Here is a 24,622-nt window from a genome sequence, read left to right as displayed (position 1 = left end):
TGGAGAAACCAACAGAAGACCTTAATGGAGAGATCTACAAGAAGTTGATGATCAGCTATATCAAAGGCCAACCAAAGTACAACCAGCCAGGGTGTTGGGTTAGTAAAAAATGTGAAACAGATTGCTAAACAAATTAAAAGCACATACTGGAAGACTTTGCCTCCAAGCATGCACCAGTAGTCTCATTTTAATTATGTGAAAGTCAACACTAGATCCCATGAAGATTTTTTTTTTTTTTTAGCTTTTCATAGAATATGTTTGAATTAGAGTAATCAAGACAGTGTTTGTGATTTTAGTAATTTCTCTCATTAGATGCGGTTATCTTTTGCAGACTCTGGCTGCTTCACTTGACTTTTAACAGGATGATGTACATTTGAGTCTAATTTTCTGACTCAAACTGAGGAGCTGGCTTCTCTTTTTATAACCTCACAAGAAACTGTGGATGGACTGATAAGAATAAACATACACAAACAGATGTGATGCTGTTGATGTTTTAATTAGCCAACATGCTCCTCCAGAGATAGCGACAGAGAGAAACCCAAACCTACACTTGTGTTTGTTTATTCCACTAAGACACAGATAACATTATTGTGAGCAGTCAAGTAGGACCTCAGCGATAGTATGATTCTGTGCTTGCCTGCAAACATGTCTCCATAACTTTTGTAGGGATTTTTTTTTTTTTACAGTACCATTATGGTTATTTTGCTTTTTACAACTGGGCATATGGGTCAGGGTCAAATTGAACGGGCCCATTTGGATAATACAAAATGGTGTAACACCTTTCTAAATGGCAGATAAACAAACTGCTCCCATCTTCCATGATAACACCAACAGTGAGTCTTCTTAACTTTTTGTGCCTTTGTACTGTTTGTGCTTGTGTATGTGTACACTACACCTCTTCTTTCCATGACCTTCAAGTTCTGTATATTTTCTGGTTGTATAAAGGTAGCACTGTGCAGGCATTAAAATAAACTAGACACCTTTTACCAATGATTTAGATAGCAAACCCCTTCCCCAAACCCCAAAACAAACAAAGAAATCTAACCTGCACAGTATGCAGCAGGATAGATTAACTGAGTCCAGTGAGTGAAGAGAGTCAGTGGCAGACTGGAGCTGGCAGTTCCTGTGGTTGGCTCAGCCCACAGTCTTTGGCATGCTGTTACGCTCCTGGTACTCTGTGAGAAGCCAACTCTTGTCTTTGACAGTTTTACAGTTCAGTGTTTTATTGTAGTGATGACTGTCCTCACAACATTGCAGTTAAAATGAAGGTAAAAATGGACTACAGGTTAGTTTTCATATCTGATCTAACTGGCAGGTCTCCACCTCCTCTCCCCCTGCACCACAACTCATCAGAAAAACCTTCACTGCCTCAGTATAGCAGAGGAAAGTCCTAAACCTCCTATCACCTGACAGCATGAGGTATAACTGCAAATAGTGGTGGGAGGATGTTTGTGCTGGAAAGGGCAGAAATGAATACAAATGAGTTCATGTAGATTAAAAAAAGTTATGCGTCAAATCAGGTTAATGTTCATGAATAGGTCAAAGACTATATGAGAAACTTAAAGTATGTCAACAAAATGCCATGGAAATGCAATATAAACGAGACTCAGATGTTGTTTGCTGGGTTCATCATATATAGGCGTGACTACTGATTGGACCAAGTTGGACCAAGTCTGTTACATTCTGGGTCTGCTGGTGTTGAAAATTGAGAGATGAAATCATACAGTGTCAAGGATCAAGCCATTACCAATGCCAAGCTTCCAGCCCAGTGTGTAGTGTTTAGGGATTCTAATGGTTTGTTGCTGCCTATCAGTCATATTAAGATTATTTTAAATATTTGATTTTCAGTTTTCAGGACTGTTGACATCACATGTGCGAGCAGAGGAAATAATAAAATGATTTAACTGGGTAAACCATGTGTAACTAATATTTTATAATCCAGTATGAGGTTTCAGTGCAGAGCCACGGCTGAGCTGAAGTCCACTTCACTCTAGTGAAGATCTCTCCTCTCCAGCTCTCTCTGCAGAGTTTGCCCTCATCTCTTCATCCAAGCAAGTCCTTCAGATAAAACATCAAAATATGATGTTTTCTGGTGTGATGCCCCTGTCAGTAGGATGACATCATTTGTCAGTACCTTGCAAAACTGTTACAAATCACTGTTACAAAAATAAAAGCTTTTCTTATCTGTAAAATATATGGTTAAAGGGGAGCTCCAGGAAACAGATAAAAGTCTGTTTCCAGGTGTTGGGGAGTACTACTGCATAGGAAAAAAAAGTACTATAAAGCCTTTTGTGTCTTCAGAGGCAGCTGTGTTAAACCTGATAAATTGCCTTAAGTGATGTCACTTGAGTCAGCGTCAGTTGGGGCTCAAGACTACAAGTTTGAAAATGAGAAAAATCTGAGTGTGTGGAGTTAGAAAGAAGTGAGCAGACGAAGCCTATAGGCGAATGCTAGGGGCGCTGTCCATACATAGAGGCACCACAAATGAGGGAAGAAGAATTTTTTTTAAAACTTTTACTATTTTTTAATAATACTATCATTTCTAAATATTACCAAAAAAAGCCCACTACACCATAACTACGTAGCATAGCCTATTAAATAGCCCCACCCCCGGCTCTTAATCAGACTTACCTGATTGTGGGGGATGGGCTAATTATCTGAACTAGTGGGTGACACTGACTAAAAGTGTTATGATTAACATCAGTAGTCTAATTCAAATATATCATGTCAAAAAGACCAAAGCCTGCTGGTGTCCAGGGAAGAAAAAGATGAGAAGAGGAGGAAAAACAGGAAAAAGACAAAAGTAAAAACAAAGAAAATCTCAAAGACATAAAGCTGTGCTGTTTATGAATGTATGAACATTGGTGGTGGAATTGGCTGGGATGCAAGGGGCATCTAGCTAAAATCTTGCCTAGAGCACCAAATTGGTCAGGGCCGGCTCTGGAAGTGAGGTTACCAGACCTCTGTAGCTCGCTCTTCATCTCTGCTGGAGGCTAGCACCTCCAGGCGACTAGCATAACACACCTGAATCTCCTGACTATTCTATTTTGGTGCCCTAGGCTTGATTTTAGATTGGAGCCCCACTTCATCTGCCCCCGCCGCCACCTCAAACCCCCATCGCTCCTCAACACTGCAACAACACTTGCTTTTCAAAATGAACTGAAATTTAATAAAGAAGGTAAGCTAAATAAGTAGACGTAATAATAAATACAATTGTGCTTACAGCAACGAGAACCGTTACACAAAAACAACTTTTATATAATTATAGAAAACACTGAAGTCAGTTTGAATATGAAAAACACTCAAATCGACAGGAATTGCACACAAGAATAGAACAAAATGTTATAACAGTCCTACAACTTCAAATGTGGATTCACACTAAAATATAGTGTATCAGTATTACCTCCAGTCCTAGGAGGGCTGCATGATAATAAACAAAATGATTATTTTGCTCAATACTGTAATCATGAGCAAAACATTTCTATTGCACTTTAACAGTGTTATTGCACACACTGGAGGATGAGAATAAATAAAGCTTTACTTAGCTGTTAGCCTTAGGCAAGATTTTAGATTGGAGCCCCGATAGATTTAAATTGGAGCCCCCCAAAAGCTGACACTACAATTAAGTGCAACAATGATGGTTTTAAAACAAACAAATCTCCCACTCATTTGGTGCCCTAGGCCACCACCTATGTGGCCTATGCCAGTGGTTCTCAACCTTTTTTGGGCCAGCGCCCCCTATCTATTATCCAGGTCCTGGTCCTGTATACTGCCCCCCATCAATTAAAATGTAGGCTAACTGTCTCCCCTGAATATTTAATGTTGATTATTATTCTGTTCTGTTTGTCTGTAGCATTAAAAAAGCATGTCATTGAATGCCAAACAGATTTGATTTAAATGGACAGTCTGAATATCATTATCATTAGTTTCCCAAGGAGCAAAAACACCATGTGAAAACAAATGCAACGGTTAGAAATTTGACTTTCAAACTTTAATTAGGCCTCGTTATTGATCACAAAACAACAGCCTATCAGAAAGTGGTAATTTGGTGCCGGTGCCAAACAAGAAGCATTCTTATTAACAAAACAAGAGCAGTCTACCGGGGGAAAAAGTCTGAGGCTACTGGAAAAAAGCAGAAGGAAATGTATCCATAGCTGAAGTATTCAATGGGATACTGGCGGCATTTTTTCTTTCTTAGCACCATTTTGATGATTTGATATGATTGTTGTTGTTTCATGATGCTATGCAGTTGATTAAATAACCATGCCGGCAGTGGTCTGGTAGAGAGCATCAAATAAAATAACCCAGTTCAAGGGCTTACAGGGGTTTTGGTCATGAGGTTTGGGGGTCCTCCCCCAAGAAATTTGATGTTATTTGATTAAAAACTGCATTTTCACATAACTTTGGACTATTATCATTAAAATATTTATAAAAAAATGCACTGTGTGTCATAAAAAATAGTAATCACAGAACATTGGTTAAACAGGCTTATAGTGAATGAATTTGAACAGTGGTTTTCTCATCCTTCCACAGTCAGGCTGTAGCTTCTAGCCAGCTGTAGGGACGGTATGGTTCAAATTTGATCTTTATCTTATCCATAGGCCTACACTTATCAGTCTGGTTCTTTATCAGTACTCTTACTGGTTCTTTTTCATTGCTAAAGAAACGTTTTTTCATTATCTTTTTTTTTATTTTTATTTTTTTAAAAGAATGAGTTCAGAACAGGATTAGAACAGATTTATATTTTAAATATGACAAAATATTGTTCTACAGCAGCAACAGTAATGTTTCCATCAGCAAAGTCATTATATAATCTAATAGCATCTCACTGGAAAGAGATAAAAACTGTCAGTAAAATAAATAATAATCCTGATATCAAAATACTGAGTGAAGTTTAGAAAGAATGAAGAACACAGACAGACAGTATCAGTCCTTCCTCCTGTTGAGAGGAGGGGCTGTTTCATCCAGTAGATAAGTTTACAAGAATTTGCCAAATTTTGATATACATTACAAACTAAGCTAAACAAAAACACTGATAACTAGAGTAGAGGATAGGACAGAGAAGCTAGCATGACAAAAATTGAAAACACAGTAGAGACTCAGCATAGTTTCAGTTTCTTCTACATGGAAAGCAGAGCACGTTTAGCAGAGCAGCATCAGGCCTGGGACACACTGCCTGTGAGTGTGTATTGCTTTTCATCTGTCACTATAGTTTCAATGTCGATATCTGTAGAATATGTCACAGACCTGAGAAAAATATAGTGTCACCACTGTGGGTCAGCCTGCATGGTGCATGCCGGGGCACAGAGCCTCTCTGGTGGGGAACTCCAGCGTGGAGAGTTGGTGACACACGGAGATTCTTTTCTTGACTCCTGCTCGTTTTCTGTGATATCAGTTCTAACCGGGGCTCCTGCCTGTTATTTAACCTGCTTCCAGACGGAGATCTGGTTTTATTTCCCGTATTTGTTGTCAGTTTCCCTCCAGACAGCTAGTTTGGAGGTTTGTTTGTCGGAGTGCGTTTGGCTTGTTTGGGGAACTTGGTGTCGTCTGGAGGGATTTTCTTCATTTGGAGCGGTGACAGCAGGGTTTAACTGCTGGAATAATCAATAGAATCAGTAAAAACACCCGTCCTGTGTGAGGAGTGTATGTGTCTGACACAGAAGTAGCCCAAACAAGACTCCACCATGCCTGTCAGAAAGAAAGCTGCTTTCACCTCACAAATTATTTATTTTTCAAAATTGAGCACACGCTTCTTAACCTTTTTCTGTCTAAACTAAATATAAATGAAATTTATAATGAAATAATATCAAACATTCTATTTTTGATGGCTATTGTCAAAGTCAAACTCTATGTAGAAAGATAGAGCTAGCAGTATCAGCAGCAGCAAAGTTGTATGTGTGGACGCTGCATGTATGCGAGCTGTGGCAGTCCACTGGTGCACACGCGCTGCTCAAACAGAGGTAAGCTGTGTGGCCCGGGAGTCAGCAAGTGCGCCGTAGGAAAGTAGACTTGACAGCGCTGTGAAAAAACATAGGAAAACCATGAAGTCTAATGATAAAATTGTGAAAATGTGCATTTGAATGTAGGACTAAATTGGCATTAAAAACAGATGTACACAAACGGACCCAAGAACACCTCAATGCTCCCTTTTCAAAACTATTGCTTCCAGCACCCCCCGGTGTTCTCTGAGTGCCCCTTGGGGGGGCGGTACCACCCCTGTTGAGAGAAACTAGTCTATGCCATGGGCTACCCCTGCGAATCTCTGACTAAACTGTCTGCGGTTGAGTTGTATTGTGGGTAATGTAGGCACCAGATTTTGACAAGGAAGAAGAATGTGTGGAATACATCTATGTCTGTGTCATCATGTGGAGTGCAAGGGAAACATGTCTATGATCATCAGTTTGTTTTGGACATTTGTAACAAAGACTTTTGCTACAAGAAATACAGGCTGGGAGCTAAATCAGCTGAGCAGGCTTGGTCTGCTATGACCAGTGGACCCAGAGGAGACCACAGCCTTGTCTGGAGCTGCACAGAAGAGGAAACATCGAAAGCAGTGCGACAGGACGTGGAAGCTGGGCAAGCACGGAGGAGTGCAAGCTAGGCTAACTGTTAACCCATACAAACTGGCAGTTCCAACAATAATGCTGCCTAATGTTCTCTGGACAGCAAAATGGATTCACTCTCCCATCACTGCAGGTCACTCATTGACATGCAAGAGTTGTCTACATCCAGCTGAGACATGTACTTTCTTTATCCTTTCTGTTATTGTTGTTGCACTGCTCTGGGCTGGGAGGAACAGCATTTTGTTTTTTTGTGTGTGTATGCAAATACACAAGAAAATGACAATAAACTAAATCTTGAGTCTTGAAAAAAATTTAAAAAAAGATGATATCTCTTGTTCTGCTGCATTCATTTTGATCCTTTTTTAAAAACTGTCCATCTTGAGTCTGACAGTGTTACAGGAGTGCACTGCTGGAGAATGCAATAAGCAGTGCTTGGCTCATCAATGACCTGCTATGAGGACGACACTCAATCCCCTGCAGCAGCTTTCAGGTGTAAATGTGTGTAACTATGTGCACATGTAAGCAGGATATTCCTGAAAAAGTAATTTTACGCTTAGCAAAATGGATCTGGCTGAATAAAAGTTAAAATGGGTCTAATGGTAGTTGTAAAATTATATTTAATCATCTCATCATTATTATTTCAGCAGTGTTCTCCTCCTGTTTCACACCACATTATATTTATTGGGCACTGCACAGTGTAAACAGTTAAGGGGTAGTCACCTCAGTGAAATGTGTGAATTGAAAAATGAGATGAATCTACTCAAGATAAAACTAACCATTAATCTGTAGCTAACCTAACCACTGACCTGTAATATTCACATGGGCTTTAATTGCGTCTGCTCAGTGTGAATCAGTATAATTTAGGCCTTTTCAGAGACTATTTGAATATTCCCAAGAATGATGATTTGTTTCAAGTACAAAAGGCATAATTATGGGACTGTAGATATTGTGAAAACTGTGTGCTGACTCACCTGGATGGAGGAGACTGACCATCTGGCATCTCTGGAATTAATGAAAGGCTGACCTACTTATGTGTTGCAAAGGTAACAGTTAAACTCTGAGTATACAGAGTAGCCACTAAGGAACAGATCTGCTAATTCATGAAGAGCTAACAAGTAGTTCCTTGATAAATCTGAATCTAGGACTATATAAGAAGTTACTTAAGAACAGACTGCTAGATATTGTGATAAACTTTCTGTCAGTCTACATACTAATCACTTTAAAGCTGCAATAATCAATATTTTTAAAATAACAACTGGTCAAATGTGTGATTTGAAAGGTGGTCAAGAGTTGGTGGGAGACAAAAACCAAAGGTAAAAGGAGACTCAGATTCACAACACAAACTCCAAAAGAATTGTTTCTCTGTATCTGCTGGATGTGTAAATAAGCAACTATTTGCTGGCAAGTTAGCCATATCAACTCGATGAGGAGAAAATATGACAGTGTTGTGTTTACAGCCTGTTATTCAGCTGCCACACAAGCCAATTTTTAAGTAAGGCTGCATTCAGACAGAAAACAGTCCTGCATTAAAACAATGCAAGGGATAGTGTTTGTAGGGGTGTGTTGTTTAAGGTACCGGTGAGACAATGATATACAATCCAGGAAGTCAGGTTGGAGTTATAGATTTATGCATATAAAGTTTCTAATACTCACAGGCAGGATTTTACCACTAGGAAGTGATCCTAGCACTGCCTGCATTCAAATGAATGAGAGGGCTGTGTTTTTTCATGTGGAGCTACTGATGGTGTGAATACTACCTAAAGTAGTCCATCATACTGGTTAGCCACTAATGCATGATTACTTCATGATCATCACATATTCCAAGTTGGAATAACAGGAGTTTTTCTGCAATGGTTCTGTCGCAGGATTTTTGCCCTTTGCCCTCTGACTTTTGCCCTGTTTGCTGAACTGGAGTGAATGTCAGTAGGCCCTTGAAGTCAAAATTGAAGTTTGCTTTCACACTAGTTGCTCCCTGTGTCTTCCCCAGCCAGCCAGCTGTCCTAGTGTCTTGCCACCTGTTCTTTGTTTCATTAGTTCAGCTTGTATTTAAGTCCTGGTTTTCAGAGGGGTGTACTACGAAGCGAGATTAGTGGGTTAGCGAGGTATGTTGAGCCTAAAGCCAGGGTTTTCAATGTCACGAAGGTGGCTCTCTTTTAACCTGACTAGATCACCATGGTAACTTATACTGCAAACTTAACCTGGTCCGGAGCAGGTCATGTTCCGAGTAAATCAGCAATACAAAGCGCCATCCTTTCATTAACTACCTGATTTGCTGCCAAATCCGTTTAACACTGCTGCTACTGCAGCATTAGAACACGATTAGAGAATTGATTAGTCTTTTATCATACTGACCATTGATTTGATATGTCATACTGTAAATTTGTAATGGTGCAATAGGTTAGGGTCACTTGTGGGATGGGATTTTGTTACAATATATCAAACTGTATTTCAAATTCTAAAAAACAAACAAACTAGAAGTATGTACAAAAGTACAAAAAAATTGATTAGTCTATTGGTATTTATCACAGGTAATATTCAATATATAATATTAATTTAACTTTGATTTGGCCAGAACCTAAAGTGATTTCCACTTATCCTTCATTATGGGACAGAGTCAGACCTGAATGCACTTCTTTAGTGTAATGTTTAAATCTGCTGCATCAAGATTAAAGTTTAAGATCTCTGATTGTGGGAATCATTGAGAGTGCATTGAGTAGTAAAATAAGTATATTAACTAATTACGAATTACTTTTTTAATTAATGAATTTACACGATCTGCAATTTTCTGTCAGCGTTCCTCTCTTGCCTTATTTGCAGCGACAGTGTTGCTTTTTGCTGTGATAATGTATTTATATTCTTCATAGCTCTCCGTTATAATGACCTGTTCCTCCTGACTGAAGCAGTTGGCATGCAATCCTTCCATTTTGTGCCTGAAAAGAGTCAAAAAATGCACCAAACGCCCCCTTTCATGGGGACGTGCACAGAGCCTGAAGCAGAAAGCCTGAGTTAACAAAGAAAGTTCATACCCACCATTGTGATACCACTTATCTCTGATCGCGAGTTTAGGGTTTGTCGAGCCAGCTCACACAAAGAAAGCCTGGGTATGTTGACCTTGCTTCATAGTACAGCCCTCAGGTTAGTCTTGTTGGATCCTTTGTTTTGTTCTGTTCTGCTTTGTTCAGTCTGGTTTTTTTATTTTGCTGTGCCTGCACACCTGAATCTTTATTAAAGAGACATTCCTCAGTTCATTCTGGCTGTATTGTCCTGCATTTGAGTCCACCTCCTGCTACTCCTTTGACATTTTCCTGTTGTTCCCCTTCCTCTGACATTATATAGTTGTAGCAAAAGGCCATTATGAAAATCAGTAGCCTATCCTGTTCTCATTTATTTTGAACACCTAGGCCCACTCAGGTTGGATTTAGTCTTAAATGTCATCCAAAGCAGAGCACTAAAAGTACACAATGAAGTCAGTGCAAACATAGCATTAACTGCTTTTGGCTTACAGAAAAAAAAGAATTGCATGCTGTGATTTGTTTAGTGTGTACCTTGTACCAATAAAAAGAAGCTTTTTACAACAGGAATAAATGTCTGATGACACACCCAAAGAATCAAGGAGTACTAGGCAAATGCAAAGCACGGGAAATGCAAAAATGCATATCTAATGGGGAGTTAATTTTTGCTCTATAATAGATCTTTTTCACTGAAGACATTTTAACATGTCATAGGAAAACCACAGGTTGAATTAATAAGACAGAAAGTTGCTGCAGTCCATTTCCGTTTACAAGTTCTTAGGCTATGATATTGTGCATGCTTTAGTGGCATGCTTACTGGGACACTTAAACAGAATCATAAATGTTAATTATCTGTGAATTTGTTGTGTATAAACTCAAAATATCTACAGTGAAAAGGGTGTATAGTTAGTCAATCTATGACTGACAATGAGGCATTTTATACAAACTGTTTTCTGTTCAGTTAATCCTATGTAGTATATATCATGAGGTGCATTACATTAATGAAAGATTGCAGTGATGAACTGCAGTGTTATCTTCTGGTTGGTATTTCATAGATGAAGCTGGTGCTCAGCAGACTGGAAACTGGAGCTGGTAAGTGTGCCAGTAATTTCATGGGTGGCATGCTGAACGAGATGACATGCTCGACCTTTTGGTACGAGTATCACTTGTTTCAAATGGTGAATATCTTTTTTGGAATTAAATTCAATTTCTCATGGGTTATACAAGAATAATAAAAAGTATCTTGACATATTGAAAATGTGCAAATGTTACCAGCACCTTCTGTATGTCAAATATGTCTGCAGCTTGTAAAAGGGTGTCCTACTCTTGTGTGTGGAATTGGGAGTGTGGATATAATGATGGTGAAACAAAAAGGAGGTGTGATATTTTCTCATGCTGCTGGCATTATGCTGTTTGATACTGGCCAGCTGTAAAATTATCACTGAAGTGTGGCCAGATGGGATTTCTTAGTAACCTGTAACAATAACTTTTATAATGGCAGCCTGATTTCCCTACAGAGGTCATTACATTATTATTTAAGACATAACGCTATTGTATTTGCCAACAATATATACTTTGATCTGTGTTCCAATTGTCTTCCTTTGATTGAGAATAGGTCTCTTCAGAGGATTCCTGTACTTAACTACTTAGTGGTCAAGGAGTGTAGCATCCATTAAGTGGCTTTGAGTGTGAAGGTTATAATTTCCAAATAAGTTTCAATTTTGTTTTAAATGTTACATATGAATGACTGTCAGGTGGTCATGATTTAAGGTTGATTGTTTTTTTGTGATCAATTATTTATTGTATAAATAAAGAAGACAAGATGCAACACAATTAGATCTGGAGAGACGAAACAGATGCAAACCATTACATGACGATAGTATACAGAGAAGAGAGATAAGCCCTGTGGATAACTTTATAGTGTACCATCTGGTGGTTTTGGGTTACTTGATGACAAGGATATATTGCTCCATATAACTTTCCAATTTAGGAACAGGGATAAAGTGCCATCCTTTCTTCACAGTGTATCTAAAGGGAGGGGCCTGTAAGAGGCTTTCACCAGGATATTGTACATTCCAGAGACTACACCTTTAAATTTAGCTTGACTATTAGCTTAAAGGCTGTGTAGAGGATGGACTGTAAGGGCACGATCTAAAGAGGAAGGAGATGCCTTGGAGGTAAAATTTGGTTTGGAGGTCTCTGAATTGCTGTAGCCCTTGCGGGCCTACAGTGTCTGAAAAATAATTGGTTTATTGCCTATTTGGTTTGGATTTTATACCACACTGAGAGGAGATGGTGTGAGCCAATTTTTTCTTTTTTTTTTAAGGAGAAAATTGTATCTGCTCACTCGATCTTCAAACTGGGTGAATTTGTTTTCATATTTTGACAATTTATTCTGATATTGCACACAGTCTGTTTCCAGTTTTGCCACATGGGATTCAATTTTCCCTACTGTGGCGTTGAGTGATTCCAGGTCCTCAGCTTGGTGGTTCAGAGTAGACTGCATTGTGTCACTTTTTCTCTCCAGATGGTTGAATTGTTCTTTAGCAACTCCATCTGCTGCTTGAAAATGTTCAGACAGTGCATCTTCAATAAATTTTGCCAGGGATGCAGGATTCTTGCAGGCAGAGGTGGTGTTGAGAGTTTGTCCATTGTTTGGCGTTCTCTGGTGGTAACTCTTCTCATGCACATCAAGTGTGCCAGGTTCCACACTCAGATTTAGTCAAATTTCACATATTACTATTTCCTCACAACAGTTAGTGGAAGGTCTGCCACATCAGGGTGTTTTTAATTACATAAGGACAGCTCCTGGAGCCCAGCCAAAATCACGCTGCCACCATCACACTGGAAAATGTTGGTTAAGGTTGAATTCAAGGTACTACTCTCAAATTTGCATGCAAGTTTCATTTTAAATGTTTTCACTGTTTCTCAGAATGTGGCATCTGATCTTTCTTACGAGTTTTCTTAGTGAGTGTGAGAAAAACAGACCCTCAATTTTTCATTTTCTGATATGCTACAGTGCCATGAAAATAATCTTAATTAAAAAAAAACTGATCTATTCTCTGCCATAACAAGTTAAAACTAACCCTGGCTGACACCAAGGCCATAATATCAATGAACAGGTCTGACAGATGTACTGTATCCACTCTGTCTGGAGTTTGTCCCTATAGTGCCTCAGCAACTCTTGCAATCCAAACAAGAGATATGACACAGTGGATTTGGAACCCCTTGAGGATAGGACTTATCCAACCTAAAACTGTTTTGGCACTGGTGTGTCCAGCAGTCTTGATGTGGTGCCAGCCAACACTGAAACTAATGCAAGAGGATTCCATGAGCTGACAGAAGAGAGGATGGAAAAGTTGGTTTGCTTAGCCACGATGTATGTGTGCAGACCACTGAAGTGCCCAATGACACTGTAAGGTATAAATGGGCAAGTACAGAACTACTCAGTCCTTCAAGGACTTTCTGTGATTGACGCAGTTTAACCATTTTTGTATTATTTAGCAATTGATTGTGGTAACTGAATAGTGAAAGGGAGCCATAAAAGACTGAAAATGACAATGATGGTAATAATGAATTAAGCAATCGTGTGGGTCTCAGGAATACACTACTCATAGGTACACTACTCAATTATTATATATACAATTATTATATATATATATATATATAATGTATAATAAATGGTTCTGTTTTGGTCATTTTAACAAGAATTAAGAGACCACAGCCATGCTAGCAGCTCTGCTAGGCTGTACTTAGCCACTGCAGTTGTTTGAGTTAAATGGAAATGTTAGTATGCTAACATATAGCAAGGTATAATGTTTACTAATCTCACCATCTCACTTTAGCCAATTGGCACTAAATGCTAAACTGAGTACTCCTGGGGCTGATAGGAATGGAATTAATTTAGCAGGTCATGAAGCATTGTACAAATTAAGTATTGGACATACAAATTTTGACCCGATGACTGCCCTCAATGAAAAGGTAAATGATCACCAGTATAATGAGGGAACATGACTGTACCAAATTTCATGGCATGTCACTCAAAACCATAAATATCTACCTGTTTTTTGGTGCTAGGGAGCATAAAAGTCTGTACTTTTCATGAAAATCCTTCCAATAGTAGTTGAGATATTTCAGTCTGAACCAAAGTGATGGACTGAAATAAACAGACATCTGACATTGCCTGAGATCTGTGCCTCTAGTGTTACTTAAAATAGTCAATTGATGAAGGTAATTGAAGTGATGCATAGCATTGAAAAAAGTGCTGCCTGGGAAAGTTCTGCAGATATGAAGGTCTTATCTCAATGAGTGTAAAAAAATAAACAGGGCTACTCTGAATAGACCTTACTAATAACAGTATGGAGTTAAAATGACAAGATTATTTGTTTGAGATCAATAAAAATATTGGCAAGGACAGTTTAGCAGCTACTTGACATTTGGTTGGGACATTTCTGTACCATCCATACCCAAATCTACGCCCATGAACAATCCCTTAAATAGTGCTGCCTTTGAATATTGCCTTAATCTTGTGTTTACCCTGAGCTTGTTACTCAGCTGTTATGAAAGATTTGATCTCTGATCACAAATGCATTCTCTTTGATTCAGTTCCTCTATCAGTTGCCTCCTCTCAGGAGCCTCTGAATCTTCATGAATTTTCATCTAGTTTCTTTCTGACGGTTGAGTATTTTAATGAAATGTGTCTGTCCATCTTGAATGTTGAAGCCCATTCATTACATAATATATTCCCGTCAGTTAAATGACAACAACCAACCATTTCATTGGCTATTTTTTTTTTCAAGCAGCTCCTCATTGTGCATCTAAATCTACCTCTAATAATATTGATGCAGGCTGTTGTATCAATTCTAACTAAGTATCATGAATAGAAAGATGATCATGCACTGGAATAAATTCACTATGGAACAAAATCAGGATGTGCCTTTTCCAGCAGCAGAAGGCAGCTGTTTTCAGTGAAAAAGCTCTGATAAACCCACTGTACACTACCAGTCCAGCACCAAACAGCAGACAGTTAGCAACTAGCTGTTGAACATAGTAGAGAACTTTGAAGCTAAATTTAAAAAAGCCATTTTTCTCATTATTCTGCCTCCAAGTGAACAAAAGCAAGCAAACAAACACAAAAAGCAGCTTTAATGATCAGCTGGATTTAGTAATGATACTAAATACACCATGTTCATTGTCAACTGTGGCAAAATGTATGATCATATGAGTGCCTTATGATAATAAATTCCTCCAAATTTAAAAGTAAATTGGATGAATGAGGTTACTTCCAACCATGCTTCAATCAAGATGTAGTGTGCATGTTAAAGTAGTAAATGACTTTTTTCCATGGTGGACCACATATGGTAATCCATTAAATCAGGGGCTCTCAACCTTTTGTAACTTAAAGCCCACTTCTGATAGTTAGAAAAATTCAGAGGACCAACTTCCAAGATAAATTAGTTCAAAAATAACATGACAAAAAAGGAGAAAAAAATAAACTGGGCTGTAAATATGTGTTATGCTACTTTTAGCTGTAATGACCAAAATCAAGTCATGTGGGGTGGGTGAGAGGCTGAAACACAGTAGCATTCAAAGTTGCTTTCACTTTGTTCCTTGCTTTTGATCACAATGGACAACCTTGACTCACATGAATAGGTGGTGGTGAAAGGCAACAGAAACTTGATTGCCCATTTTGACAGAGCTATTGACTGGCAGCCAGTGTCTAGAATGAAGCAAGGTCAACTTGTGTGAGCTTAAGCTTCAGGCTACTGTCTGCTGCCATCAGTTCATTTTCCAACACAGTGGACAGAGCCATGTCATCTGAAGCAGGATCAACAGAGAAAGGGTCCAAAATCCAAAGGTCTCCATGTCATGAGTCCTCTGGGAAGTAGCCTGCAAACTTAAGTGAAAACTTAGTCAAATGTTGGGTTATAGCACTGGATGTGTTGACATGAGGAGAGGCTTCCAAAGTTTCACTTATGAGTGAAAACATGTCAAATCGTCTCTCCTTGACTCTTCTTCTCCAAAGAATAGTTTTTTTTCTTGACGCCCTTAATTTTGTCTGTCTTAAGGAACCAGAGTTTTAATAAGTCCAATTGGTGTTGAGGTACCAAAGACATTTTTTGGGTGTGCTCCATTTCACCCCTGGTTTAAAAGACTGAATATAAAAAGGAATAGCTGCACCTAGTAGGGGTAATAAAAATCCTCCAGTCTGATTGATGGCTTTTAAGCGACTAGTCTGACAATTGTGTTCCTCTTTTTCAATTGTTTGTTCTGTTCGTCAGTCAGTGGGATTTTACCTCTCAACACATTGAGAGCTATTTCACACAGTGCATTAACAAAGTCTGAGCTTGCATTATTCACAATAACCCTTCGCACACTCGGTGGCATTTTATATAACAACTCCAACAGAGCCAAATTCCTTTGCACACGCAACGACATTGTCACCCCTTCTGCTTTTTAGGGACAGAACAGTTGATCTGACAGCAAGCTTGTTCTGAATCTTAAATAATGCATCAGTGTTCTGATTGGCCACAAAGGAGTGTACTAGACCCTCCAATGACTTGTGAGTGACTACCAATGTGTTTTTAGCATTTAATGTCACACCTTTGCATTTGACCTGTGTTTTACCATGTTGCATGCGATAGGCATAGAACTTTGGACCCCCTAATACAAACTCTGATGTAATCTTCCTTGGGGAGGCCACACATGTCACAGTCATTTATTTCATCCATTAAATCACCCAGGTACAAACCTAGGGGTGGGACCCAATCACCAGTCCTCGATGTAAAAACAACACTATGTCACAATACAACACGTGTTCCTGCAATTGCAATTTATCCAACAAGTCATGAAGCATGAGTCTGGCATGGGCAGTTGTCATGGCCCTTATGAAGAGATTCACATCTCTAATTCTCGACCCCCTACTGTCTGCATTACACCATTGCCACGCCATCTGAGATGAAACAATGGCCACACATCATAATGATCGCTGAACATCAGCTGTGTAAATCTATCGACTCGCACAAAGACATTACTCCTCATGCTAAATCTGCCCCACAGAGTTTAGGAGTAGTTTATTACAACTCCTGACTGCCTTGTTGACAGATTTGATCAGGGTCTAGTTTAATGCCCTCCTTTTCAAAATAGTTGTCAATGTATTTTTTTCTGCTCATCCGGTGTTTTGACATGCCCGGGGTAGCCAGAAGCCTCTTGCTTGCATTTTAGAAATGTTTTGACATAATCCTTGAACAATGTCTCCGTCTTGTTGGGGAAAATGCCACACTCCATCAATGGCCAAAATTTGGTACCCCTTTTCAACCGCTTTTTGAAGTTCAAACGACACCCACTATGCATACACTCACCCATCTGGTTCAAATCTTCAGCACACTTTCTGCATAACAGGAACATGAGCTTGTCATGACACCTGTAGGGTAGTACAGGGTGGAACAAGCTTTTTGGAGGGAGCACAGTACATTTCACAAACCCAAAATAATTAAACAGAATCAAAATCCCTATGGATAATCTGGCGAAATGGGTACTGTTTTCTCACTTGAACGGTTGGATACAGACTGGTGAAGTTGTAGTGTCTGATTTTTTTCCTCATCATTTTCAACCTTGTGATATACCTTCATGGCGTTTGTACAACCACCAAAGAGAGCCTTTCTAGGGTTGAGGCATTCCAGTCTTTTTTATCTGGTCAGAAACGTTTGGACAGCAGGGTTTGATTTTGTTAATGACGTCCATTCGTACTCCCACATCTGTACAGCCCGAACCCTATAACGTGTTTCTAAGGTGGCTATTTTGTCACTGAAGATGCGATATAACTCATCATAGGAGACATCAGTGACAGGATGTACATCAGACTGAACATGGCATTTGACACAACCATGAAAAAAAGCAGCCTGCAAATTCATAGCAGGTGTCTGAAGCTGCACTATACCCATCCAAAAAGTATGGTCCAAATTGCTGTTCACCATGATTGAGTGCATGTTTGATCTCAATGTTTTCTGTATGAGCTACGTATTCGAGCCATTGCATAGACACTTCTGAATGTGTCGTATTCTGCTTGGTGTATGCACCCTCATACATGTGAGCCACAGTTTCTTTGGGTAGAAACAGTGTTTACCTATACAGCTAGATTCTCGAGTGGTGAGGGCAAATGGATCAAGTTGTGTGAACTCGAGAGATCATACAAACCCTGCGCCACACTTCCACATCATTAATGCAGTAGTGTCGAATCTCTGCTTGAAAATGAATTTTTTTCTTCACGGACTGTGTCATACCACCTCAAAAAAACATTCTCTCACTGTCACTCATACTGTCATACCCATAGTAGGAAGGATCAGGGTATCGTTCTCTCTAGTGTTAAACTTGTGGGGAAAATACCCTTTCTCCATATCCTCAAACCCCATGGCAGCAGGTGTTTTTGACAAACGCATGGGAAGAAAACTGAACAAATCTGCAGTGCAGTGTATGACAGTGCAGTGAATGCGCTGTCATACATCAGAATGACCCTGCTACCCCTTATCATCACCATGGGAGTGATACCATGTTCTACAAAGTATAACAGAATATAGTTGTTAAGGTCGAATGTGTTATGGACAATGAATGTGTAACTGCAGTATTTTGGTTGTCCAATGTTTAACAAAAGCACCCACACTTTTTGATTTACTGAAACAAAACTTGTTTCCTTCAGTGTCCATTGCACACGCAAAATTTGCCTCATGCCTACCATTATGATACTCTCAAAATCAAACATTATGTACTTTACTTGTGTTTTTTTTTCAGTCAGCTGAATAAAACACTTGTGGCACACTGCTCTCAAATTTTTGTTTGCAACAGTGTAAACACACAGCAGGTGCACACTTATGTGACTTTTTTTCAGCTGTGTAGATTTTTCCACATGCCTCACAGTATTTAACTTTGTAACAATGTATGACATTGTGTTTAGCGTCTGGTACGATGTGTTGTTTGAAACAGAATTTACATCTGCAGATGCATTTACAATTGCCAGGATGGCTGCGACACTATAAAACAGACATTGCATCGTTGCTTAGAATTGTGGTATAGTGGCGTTTCATATGTATTATAGCAATATGAACAGACTTATGGAGGCACTTAAAAACCCTGTCTGGATTTCAATCAGATAATAGTGCTCATTGCGTAAATATAGCCAAATTGTTCGTGGGTGTAGTGTGTCATATGTTTGGAAACACTGCAGGTGTTTATGCCCAGAGCTATGATGAAGACTGATTTTTACATCCAAGTGTTTCTCGAACTTAACGACGTCAGAGAATGATACTTTGCGCATATGTTCAAAACCAATGGCGCTGTGCAACTGTCTTGCATATTCCAATTTTCCATGCCAGGACATGTCAGCATTAACAAAACGTGCAAGACAGAGAGAGAAACACAGATTGTTGTCTCAGATTGTACAAAAACTGCCCTTCAGACAAAATCTCATCATAAGGGACGTTCCCCAGGCTTAAACGATTACCACCACCACCACTTCTACCCTGTGCTGCCGTAACTCTGAATTCCGTCATGTGTCATTATACTGTAAAACTTGTGAAATTCTTCTATATAATAAATCTATAAACAAATCTACATTGTATTCATCATCAGTGTTTAAACAGCCTGTACATGTACTGTAGAAGTCCTAGATTATTGTCTACCGCAACACTAACCTTATACATCGTTAACGCCTGCAGGCCATCCAGCAATCGCAACAGCAGGGACAATAGAATTACCTGACTACCTTACTTCCCTTTCTAACACCATTCTGATTGCTGGACAATGCTACGTTACGTCACTTATATGGTGATATAATCATATTATGATACTTAGCATATTGATCACTCTTAGCATGACAGCTGTCAACAGAGTCAGAAATATCATTATCATCATCAGGATTATCACTTGTATCACAGCCAGACCCATCACTATATTTGAACTTTTTCCTAGGAGGTGGGGGCATGTTACCAAACTAATAGTTGACCACTATAACACACCTATTATGACACCTGTAGGCAGATCAAAGCAGAGTTATTATAGGATTAAAAAAAACAAAACAAAGAACTATTTTAAATCTACCATTTTCACAAGATGGGTAAGAAAACTGGTCACAATGTCCTGTCCCCTGGTCAGAGATTTTACTATCCACTGAACAGTCCAATTATTCAAATCTGGTATTAACAGAGTTACACAGACCATCTGGTCTGTCAGACTCATTATCTACCACAACAAGTCCCCCAACATCACTGTGTGACGGGTAGTTATCCTCTAGTGAATTGGCTGTCCTGCTGGTACTAAATTACTAGTATTTAAAAAGAGCTCATAAAGTTCACTCAAATTGAGCAACCCTGTTAACTCTGGGAAATCCCACTGCTCTGATATAGGGTCTGACAAAGTATCCCCCTGCCACAGACACGTAGGTAGTTTAGGGAGAATATCTGTGGATGTATGTGGGCAAGTCTGTCTTGTCAAATAAACTGAGTGAATCACCAAACTGCAAAATTGGACATGTTACAGGTGTACTAGCCCTGTTGTTCACACACACACACACACACCTTAGTAAAACTCAGCTTGTTGGATGCCGCCTGGTTGTGTGTTGATCGGCAGCCCTGTTTCACCCGCTTCTCTGAGGAGCACTTTGACTGCATGACTTCATGCAGTTCTGGTGACATCTGCTTTGTTGCTAGACTTTCACAGTGTAAGAAACTGTGCGTCCACTTGACGTCTGGTGCCCTCTCTTGGATCTGTTTAACAATACAACAATATATTCCTGTTACTGATGCAAACAACTGTATAGTATTTCCAATCAAGACTTTTTTTGGTGAAGTAATCATCAAGGCAGCACATAACATTATCTGGTGTCTTGTGGAAAGTTCTTTGCAAAACAGTAGATCCTCATGAAGATTACTGTCCCTGTAGTATCTTACAAAAACTAACAATAAAGCGGCATTGCTAACGTCAGTCGACTCATCCAGCTGTATGGCAAAGAATGGGCTTTCCGTTATTCTTTCCACAAGGCAAAATAAGCTCCCCTGCGATTGTAAAGGGTTTCTTGCTACACGAACAGCAACAATACAGCTAGCTTTCAAAGTGGCTTTTGACTGAGTTGTTAATGTTGTTGTGACTTTCTGTTGTGCTTGGAGCCTGTCCTTTTTCCTTAAGAAATATTCTTTTGGCTTCCCAACACATCCCAGGTGCTTTGTGTTTCTGGAGCTTCAATGGTTTTAGTGCCTCATTTGACAGGATTTCACCACATTCAACACACTGTGCTTTCAGCCCAGCATCACTGCCTGCCATTATGAATCCAAATTTATCACTTCATTTTTGTTTCAAAAAATGATCCATTTTGTGTCACTAACTGAGTGAATGTTAGCTAGCTAACAGTGGCAAAACTCGTTTGTCTCTACCTGATGTGTCATGATTGGCATGGAGAAATGTAACTGGTCAATGAAATTATCCATTGTAATTTGACATTTTTCATTTGTGAATTCTTGAGCACATTTAAAAATAACTAGCTTTGTAAATTACTATTTTAATTGAACTATTATCCAAAATGAGTGATTCACTTGATTTCCTAGTGGACCAGAATAAACCTGAATTGTCCTTGTGAGGTGAAATTAGTAGTTGGCACATTGTAAAACTGAGCAGAGGTGACACTTGGAAGTGAGAAAGAACAAAGAACAGCAACAAAAATCTATCACCACAGCGCCCTGTATTACACACACACACACACACACAATTAGAGGAACAGCTGAGAAACTTTGACCCTGTGAGACCATAGACGGTGATCCACAAATTGATAGACGTGATAATCAGTAACATTGTTTATTTAACCTCAAATTTAGCAAAAGTAATGAGGGACCCTGCACCACATCAGGGTCACTATCAAAATTAGCATCATAATTTATTGGCTAAATATGCTTCCACAGATTGGACTGCCTTTTGTCAGTGTATATACATGAGACATATACAGCAGCTTAAAGTTACGGGGGGGGGGGGGGGGGGGGTTGTATAATAAATCCACAGGGACTTCAGGAGGGAATCTAAAAGCTATATATGTTATGTTCAATCATGTGTCTGTAGTGTATGGGGCTAAGAGAGCTTTAAGTTTCCACTAGTACTTACTATACAATATTTATGGAAAGTATAGGTTTACTATAATAATCGACTTATAAGTATTTTGGCATGTGTTGTGTGCCAAGCATTGTTCAAACCCACATTATTATAGTCAAGATCTTCAAGGTTCCAAAATGAAATATGGTGATTGATAGCTTTATTGTCATTGTGCACAGCACAGTGTAATAAAAAGTAATAAAAGGACAGATAAACACTGATTAAAAACATTACTGTTAAATAAAATACATAAAGTGCAAAAGTATAAGAAAGTACTGGGCTGTTCCAACTGATTTCCCATCAACATTTAGACCTAATCGCCACCTGGTATTATGCAATCTGTATATTGATACATCTGTAATGACAGCTGATCGCATGCCTTTGCATTGACACCTGGTATTAATAAGAGGATCTCCATTCTGCACGCATTTTGATCATATCTCAAAATGCCAACTGGATAGGCAGAGCTGACGACTTATACACAAGGGACCGCCACAATCATGTGACAGAGCCAGTCAAACACGTCTGTAAAGCAGTGTTCAGACTGAAAACAGCCCTGTGTTAAAACAGGGGCTGCTGTCTGTGGTGGAGGCCTGTTGTTTAAGGTACTGGTGAGACAATGAAATATGCAATGATAATGATATATGAAATATGATATATGAAATATCCAGAAAACTGAGTTGGAGTTACAGATTATTGCATATAAAGGCTTATCAGATGCCAAAACAATGCACAGTGGTTTGTAATACTTCTGCAACTCAAAATTCTTTTGTTGCAGAAGAATTAGTTGACCTTTAAACTTGAGAAAATGTTGTCATTAGGTTGTGGTCACATTGTACAGAATACATTGACACTTTATTTGGAGTTGGGAAAGCCAGACCACCTCCAAATGTAGTCTGGATGATCCAATAGCATATTCTGCATACATTTACACCTATATTAACATATGTTTTACCCTATTGTGATAAAATATACAGATGTCACATGTTAATATTTAGATATTAATTGGGTCTTAAATCATTCACACCTGGCAATCTGCATGTAGTAGCATTAGAGGACCAAGCAGACCCAAATGCAGAAACAACAAGCAGGTTACAGGAACTGAAGAAAATAATGACTTATTTACCAGACTCTGGTTACTGGCAGACCAAAACAAAAACAACTGGCTGACTTGAAAGATGAGGAGCAAAAAAAAAAAAAAAAAGGATACATTGACCATGTACTGACAAAGAACAGACAGGTATAAATACACAAGGAACTAATCACAGAACAAGACACAGCTGGAGTGGGGCAGGCACTGGAAAAGGAGGGAAACACAAGGGTTAACAGTGAAGACAATGAGGGTGTGGCAGGCAACAAACAGGGCAAGGCTAAAGAGACTAAAGTCTGAACAGGTGTGCAGGAGAAAACATCCTGAACAGAGCTACAGCAACACATGAGAAACACAAGGTTAGAAACCGTCAAGAATAAAACAAAAGCAAGGCAGAGATAAAACTAAAGAAAACCAGAGCCCTGGACTCAAAGGAAAAACAATACCAAGCTCAAGCACTACACAAAGAAACACAGTTATCACAAACGATTTGTAATTCAGAGCACATTCAAAACACACACAGAGCAACACCAAAAACCCCATAACACAAAAAGTCCAGAAACAGAGTCCATGACAATAGTGTATCCAGATACAGATCACATGTTAACACCAGGTGTAAATGAGGCCTCAGTCATAGTGATATCCAATTTATTTTATACATAATGGTGACACTATACTCCACTCCTCACACACAGTTTAGGTGTGAGAAATGGCTGACCCGTGATGCTGCAGTGTGAGTGATGACAGCTGGCCAGTTGAGTTGGAGTGTGAGTGTGTAGGATAGTTGTAGCGCTGTAGGCCAAGTGCTGTTTAAAACTGACTGATTACCTCACTTAATGAGGGTGAATATGAGTTGAAGTTCCTTGAAACTAGAATATCGGAGGATTAATTTATTTCATTAAGAAAAGATCTAAAACCCCTGTGGTACACTATAGGAAAAAAAGAAAGAGGAGAAGGAAAGGAGAGAGAAATTTTAGATGTATAGTTTTATATTTGATAACTAATTGCAATTTTGATGATAGCCCAAAGGATAAAGTGTGTGTGAATAGCTTGTCATGTGGATGCTCCACAGCATCAGGGTCAGGGCCAGTTAAGACATTAGCAACGTTTACAGCTTCCAGAGGAGCTGCTTTGGGGATAAAAAATTGCCCTTTGTCTCTACTCCAGGGATGTTTTTCAGGTGGAGTAGGCCTCTAAAGTGCTGCTGCTAGTTGAAAACTGCATTTGCAATTCAGTAAATTTCTTTTATTCAATATTTTTTTGAGTATGTAGTATGTGTCCTTGTTTGTTGCCCTTGGTTTGGTCGGTGGAGGTGGTCTTGGTGCACTAGTTTGTCAGGAATGGTCCTGACAATAGGTCATTGAAAAAAAATGATACAAACACAGAATACCAAGCCAGAATATTGCTGTATAAAATATAAAAAGCAGCTGGGCAATATGCAGGACATATCTCATGATGTCAGTTTGGGGAAATATTTTCTAACTTCTTCAAAATCAGAGTCGAAGAGGTTAAAATCCCTACAAACAATTAAGAGGTGAGTCTGTTTGCTCCACAATGATTTCCTGATCAGCCGAGTGCCGCCGTGCTTCTATCAAATATACTTAAAGTAAAGTGATCACGCTGGCCGGATCGATGGAGGAGATCTCCAGCTGTGAATGAATCAGCTTTTAAAGAGGAGCAGCGTGAATTCTGCAGTGCTGTGACAGTATGATGGGATCCTCATTCAAAGTCACCTTGACATTACATGTTCAGCCGGGAAACGGACACATTGTGTGTACTTGCGGGTATGTGTATGTGCATGCCTAAGGGTATGTGTCACATGTCCTGTATCT

The 24,622-nt window shown here is 39.2% G+C and overlaps 1 long non-coding RNA gene across 1 annotated transcript; it reads right to left on the bottom strand.

Moving 5' to 3' along the window:
* Nucleotides 1-515: 515 nt before the first annotated feature.
* LOC122972697 lies at nt 516-22,949 on the bottom strand. Its single transcript, XR_006399816.1, has 3 exons — nt 22,827-22,949; nt 20,143-20,331; nt 516-2,103 (listed from the first exon to the last, which is right to left on the bottom strand). It is a non-coding gene; the product is annotated as an uncharacterized LOC122972697 (long non-coding RNA).
* Between the last annotated feature and the right edge of the window lie 1,673 nt (nt 22,950-24,622).

The sequence above is a fragment of the Thunnus albacares genome, chromosome 21, assembly GCF_914725855.1.
Source record: "Thunnus albacares chromosome 21, fThuAlb1.1, whole genome shotgun sequence".
NCBI lineage: Eukaryota > Metazoa > Chordata > Actinopteri > Scombriformes > Scombridae > Thunnus > Thunnus albacares.
The sequence above is the reverse complement of the archived record's forward strand: the minus strand, read 5'-3'. Positions and strand labels throughout refer to the sequence as shown.